Consider the following 6,937-nt stretch of genomic DNA (forward strand, 5'->3'; position numbering starts at 1 on the left):
ACCATTGTTTTACATGTTTTTTACTTAAAAACCCAAGGTTTATGCACATAAACTGAAAGAATAAAAGAATATTTCAAGTCCTATCCCTAGGATCAGAATATCAAAAGTGCCTTTTCTGGCATCTACTTATGAAGGAGCTATGGTTTCCAGGGCAGAATGGAGGTCTGAAAATATCACTTATATCTAGACATTTAGTATATGTTTCTTCATAACATACTGTCAACAATTTTGTCTGGTTCTGTAACAAAATTCTTAAAGATTTCAGATAGCATCCCAAGTTCACCTAACTGTGGGAAAACAAACAAATAGACAAACAAACCCTACAAAGGTGGCAGAGGGAGCTTTGAGTAAATTCATTTAATCAAAATTTGTTATTGAATAATTGCTCTGCTCCTGTAATAGGGTTATGTGCTAGAACGTGCGAAACTGAATAAAAAGTGGTCCCTGTGGTGCCTGGGTGGCTCAGCCAGTTAAGTGTCGGCCTTCAGCTCAGGTCATGATCCCCGACTTCTGGGATCTAACCCTGCATTAGGCTTCATGCTTGCGGGGAGTCTTCTTCTCCCTCTGCCCCTGCTCATGTTCTCTCTCTCTCTCCCTCTCTCTCTCGCTCTTTCTCTCTGAAATAAATAAATACAATCTTTTTTTAAAAAAAGTGATCCCTACCCTCGAATGTTTACCACCTAAAGGAACTAAGTGATGTAAGTACCATAATGGTATTCCGATTACAGGGTGAGCAACGGAGAGGAGTAGTTGGCTATCAAGAAAGTGTGGCAGAGAGGACTAGATGTTCTCCAAAAATTTGATTCCCTAGTTTCACAGTATCAAGTGGGTCCTGGGAGGGAAGTCTTCATCCAGGGATTGCTTTTCCAACCTCTTTGCCTCCAGATGAGGCCATGTCTTCTCACCAATAAGAAGTTTGCCTAACAGAAAATGAATAGAAGTAATGTTTGCCACATCTGGACAGATTTTCTCTACTCTTTTTGCTTTTACTGATGAAAAGCAGAGAATTCTGTGTCCCTACTGGATGAGAAGTCATTAGATGGATGAAAACTGGGCCCCTATATCATGGTGTGAAAAAAAGGTAACTGCCAATAGGAATATTATTATATAGATAAATAATAAAATTATGTTGTTTTAATTTATATATTTAATTTATTTAAATTTAATTTAGTTTTAATTTAATCTAATTTTAAATATTTTTTAAATTTAAAAAAATTAAAAATTAAAATTTTTAATTTTTTGAATTTAAAATTTAAAATTTAAATTTAATTAACTAAATTTAATTTTAACTTAATTTAAATTTAATATAAATTTATATTGTTTGAAATTTGGGGATGTACTTGCATTAGCAGTTACTATCACCCTAATGACCATAGTAGTTACTCCTAAATTGGGTCATGATAAGTTGATTTACATGGGCCAAATAATTTTAAATTGCAAGGAATTTTATATATGTCTCCAAGTTTTCATTTTATATAACAAGATATATGCCTTTAAAAGACCCAGGGACACATAAGTAATTAGTGATGAACTTAGGTCTAGAATCCTAGGCTTTCCTGCTATAATGTCCTTTGAGTGTGTGTGTGTGTGTGTGTGAGATGACATTTTATATAACACTCAACTTTTTTTAAATTGATTTTCAGCTTATTTCTCTATATTGAATGATCTGAGAACAACTAGTACTAGTCATATTTTTTCTTATAATCACCTTCCTATAGCTAAAGACAATATTTTTTCAATCATTTCTTGATTTTAAGCTAAGATGTGTAATTCCTTGAATTACTTCACATTTATTTTTATATTATTTGAACTCTCTTAAAATATATCCCATATCTACTATATCTTTTCTGAAAGGAAGAGGTTCCAGAACTTCTTTGTAGAGAGAATATTAGGCTAGAAATAAAAAAAATTATATTCAAACGTCTGTGGTATACCTATTATTTAATAGATGTGAGTCTATCTAATAGTCTTAACTAACTTGCATATCTAGGAACATAATAGAATGGCACTTCATGAGCTCTGTGTTGATGGGTAGGGACTGCATGACTAGTTTGATTCAGTAACTTGTGAGTGGGAACAACATGTGTTACCTTCAAACCATACCTATTATTGTTCCAGAACACACTTTTTCCTCTAGCACAGAGAAAAGCAATGTTCAAGACCACGGTTATTCCATCAATCTTTGAATAAAGATGTGGATTTCCTCCCAATCCCAACCTATGATGGATCTGTAGCAGGAGTAACAAATAAGCTTTTGTTGTTTCAGGTCTTCAATTTTGAGGTTATTACTGCAGCATAACCTAACCTATCCTGACTGAAATGATACAACATTATCAGTGTGACCTTGAAAAGTTCATTAAATCTCTTAGATTTCAAGCCTGCAATTTGGAAATTAAGTGTTACTTGGGACTAAATTAGATAATGATTGTGAAAATAATAGACCATGAGTCAGAAAGTCTGAGCTTTGCTATTTACTCTGTGTGTATGTATGTGTGTGTGTGTGTGTACATATATATATATGTATATATATATATAAAACTTGTATAATTTGGGGAATTTATTCCTTCTCTCATTTAGTCACAAAACATTTATTAAGCACCTACTGTGACCAAATACTAGAAGACAAAAATGAATAAAACATCATTGTTGCCCTTATAAGAGCTCACAGGCTGCATGTGACAGACAGATGTAAAAATATATAGAAATGTGTTAAGAGCTACAGCAGAGGTTAGTGCAGATTATTATAAGAATAACTGTGTAAGTGTAGGCTATTGGCTGACTCTACAGGGGAGTAAGGGAAAGCATCACAGAAAAGACATTTCAACTTGAACATTTTATTTAAAAAGGTGGCATTTTTTGTAGGAAAAATGACATTAGAAAAAATATGAAAATATTTTAAATAAAAGGGCAATACCTTTTCTTTCTTCTCTAACACTGATATGTCCAACTCTTGTTTTCTTTCCTTTTCATTTTTGGACAGGAGCTTGCAGTGGTGCTTCCAGTGTTGTCAAGGCACCAAAATGGCCCACTTTTAAAAAATCCAAGAATCCTTTGGGCATTATCTGTAACTTAGAAAAAGAAGGTAAAAAGAAGGCATATTTGTTATTTATTAAAATATTCACCTCTACATACATTATAGCCAGGGAATATAGTGCAAGGTTTTTGTATTATATATAGAAAAAAATTTCTATTGTTCTTATAAAAAGATTTCTGTGTACACATGTATATATGTATGTATGTATGTATGTATCTATGTATGTCTGTATGTGTGTGTGTTTCAATAGTTACTCATCCCAAACCTACAGGAAGAATTAGGAGGTATATTGGTACCTCATACTGCTACAGAGATGGCAAAGAATATACATGATGGGCCAAAGCATTCCTTGGGAGATTTTCTGTTGTTTTCCTTGGAGTCTACTGCTAAGGCCTCATGGTTCAAAAGCTGGAGCACTTTCAATGATTAGAGATGAGTTAGTTTCTTCTCTCAGGAGATGGGGTAGGATGGGACAAATACTTACCTGGAGCACATTGAAAGATTCAGTTTCTTCAGAGGGAGAAAAAAGAAAAATCTTTCAGAATGGGAAAGCAAAGCTAGGAACAAAGGCATTCAGGAATCCTTTTCCTTGGACACTAGGAACAATCAACACTGCAGCTATTAACACTGCAATAAAGTTTGTTACATATATAAGACTTTTTGTAGTGATTCTTGTAGAGAATTAAGGGATGTGTCCATAAAGGAAGGCTGTCCCCATGTCATTTTTCAGTGCAGCTAGTACTGCCATCGCAGCACTATGTAAAGGATCAGAGCATCCTGGAGTATCAGATGGTACCTAACCATAAAGTATATGATGGCCAGAGTTAGGGCTGAGAGCTGTAAGAAACCCATGAAGCTTATGGGAAACCCAAGCTCATGAAGCAGCAACAGCCAATAGGATGATTTAGGATTAGGATGAGGGCTTCTTGCTTTCTCCCAAATATACTAGAGATGAAGAGGCTAACATTCTAAGTTTATAATATGAAACTGCCTGTCATATTGGGTAAAAGCTAATTATTTTTTGGAGATTTATTTATTTGAGAGAGAACACCAAGCAGGCCCACAACCAGCACAGAGCTCGACATGGGACTCGATCTCACGAACCAAGGATCCTGACCTGAGCCAAAATCAAGAGTTGGATGGTTAAGCATCCCAGGTAACCCCTGGGTTACCACCCAGGCACCACAAAGTCCTGGCTACAGCACAAGATCTGTGGGATGGTGGACCAAAAACCTAGACATAAAGCAGGAAAGGGGCTGAAACATGAAGAAGGATTACACTAAGTAAAGTTTGATGTTAATCCCACATGGCAGTGGAAAGCTACCAGGAATTTTGAGTGAGGGAAATCATAAGATGCATGTTTCATAAAGCAATCTCCAGTAAATGTGTTGAAAATGGATCAAAATCAAGAGTACATGAGAACCTAATGCAGATACAAGCAAAATTTTGCTGTTGTTCCTGTAGCATCTGGAATAGTATTTGTCTGCATAAGTTGTATAGAATATTTGTAACATGAAAGAGTGAAGGCGATGATGAGGACCTGGACTACCTCAGTGGCTATGAGTTAGTGAGATGCTCAGGATTAAAAAAAAAAAAAAAAAGCACTTGGATCACTGATTGTATATTGGATAAAAAGAAGAGGAATTTTAAGATGACCTAGATTTCTGGTTTGGATGAATTCCGATGCTTTTAACTAAAAAGAGAAATCACAGGGAAAATAATTTTGCCTAATTAGAGCTTAACTTCACCTAATTGGAGCTTCACTTCCTTATTTTTTAAATAAGGAAGATAAACTAGGAAGTCTAGGAAGTAGTCAAGTAGCTCCAACAGTTTCTGATTTGATGATTCTAAAGCAATTGGTAAAGAAAATAAACTGCTGTGAAAGAAGATAGTATTGGTGGAAATACTAGCTTCCAACAATGTGGTATTATAGCAGGGGCCCAGTTAGTGTTGAATAAAGAAAGATGATTATTTGCAGGCCCTTGCTTGACCTTTTCTTTTTGAACAAAATCTAGTGTCTTGCCCAGTGTTTGTTTGTTTTCAGAGAGCATTATATGGCTTATACTTTTGCTTAGCTCTTGAGCTACTGTGGTGAGCTCAGTCCATTTTGTCTTCTTTTGTTTATCTTGTAATGTCTTTCCTCATAGTTTTCTTTTAAAAAATCATTAAGTACACACTTGTGTTTTGATCCTAATTTTCTTCCCATCTATTTTTTGTTGATTTTCAATTTTTTGCCTATTCTTAAGATCTTAACAATTCTACTTGGCTTGTCATCATCTGAAAATGCAGTGGTTTTATTCTTAAATATAGCTTTGAAAGCATTTATAAAGATAAAATGTTCATCAAACAATGAATCATGGAACAGTACATCAAAAACAAATGATGTACTGTATGGTGACTAACATAACATAATAAAAAATGTTCATCATTTCTGTAGTAACAATAAACAGTCAGAAACTAAAATCATAATGATAAAAATTTTCCATTTATAGGAACAACTAATGTAAAATATAGAGACTAACTTAAATCAGAAATGCATGTGATATTTTACTGAGAGACGTGAAAGAATTCTTGAGAAAATGAAGCAATATACAATATTTCTAAGGGATAAGTCAGAATATTGTTAAAACGTCAGCTTGTCTAGCCTTATATTGTAGCTTTAAGGTAATTAAAATCAAGGTACAATTAGAATTTATCTTGACGAAATTATCTAAAAATTCTTGCAGAACAATGCTCAGAAATAAAAAAAGACAAAAAATGTGGAACTTATATTACAATCATTAAAAAGCATATAACCGAACAAGAATGTAAGGTGTCTTCCTTTAGGATCTCTAGAGGCAGAACCTATGATGAGCATTCATGTACAAATGACTTATGATGGGAATGTCTCAGGAGAAACTTGTAAAGGGGAAAGGAAATAGGATAGAGAAAGGAAAGAAATTATGCAAAGATATAGTGTAGATTATGTATTTTCAATGGAACAGTGTTACCTGACTCTAAGAAACAGATTATTTTGCTTCAAAATGAGTTAATTGAGTGTGTCAGGCAGAATTCTGTGATGGCCTCCAAGATTTCCACCAAGTGGCATATATTTCCTATATAATTCTCTCCTCTTGTGTATCGGTATATGAGAATATGATAAGGCAATTACTCTCTTGGTTAGGTTGTGTTACATAAGATTCTCCTTGTTTTGAAGAAGTGGGGATCAATATTTTGGGCACTTGCCAGGAACTGACAGTGGCCTTGAGTTACTGAGAGGGACCCACAGCCAACAGCCATCAAGAAATGGATGTCTCAGTCCAAAAACTTCAGGAAATTGAATTCTTCCAACAACCTGGAAGAGGATTGCAAACTGCAGTTGAGAATGCAGCCCCAGAAGATACTTTTCTTATATATAGCCTGGGAAAACCCAAACCTAAGGACCCATCCAACCATACTCTGACCTCTGACACATAGAACCTGTGAAATAAGCAAATTTGTGTTGTTTTAAACCACTAAATGTATGGTTAATTTTTATACAGCAAGAGGAAATTAATATGTGGCATTAACTTGGGTATAACATCCTCCTTCAAGGAACAGAACAATTAACTCAGAGTAATGTGGCCGGGATACTGGTCCTATATACTTCTGCAGTTTCAAGTAGTAGAGGCTGGTAATGAATTTGTACACAAAGAATATCTCTTTCTTTAAATCTGTTCATTTCCAGATGCACCTGTGTGGCTCAGTGGGTTAAGCATCTGCTTTCAGCTCAGGTTATGATCTCAGGGTCCTGGGATCGAGTCTTGCATTGGACTCCTTGCTCATCAGGGAGTCTACTTCTCCCTCTCCTGTGCTCGCTCTTTCTCTCTCTCTCTCTCTCTCAAATAAATAAATAAAATATTTTAAAAAATAAATAAATCTTTT

This window comes from Martes martes (assembly GCF_963455335.1).
Source record: "Martes martes genome assembly, chromosome: 4".
Taxonomy (NCBI): domain Eukaryota; kingdom Metazoa; phylum Chordata; class Mammalia; order Carnivora; family Mustelidae; genus Martes; species Martes martes.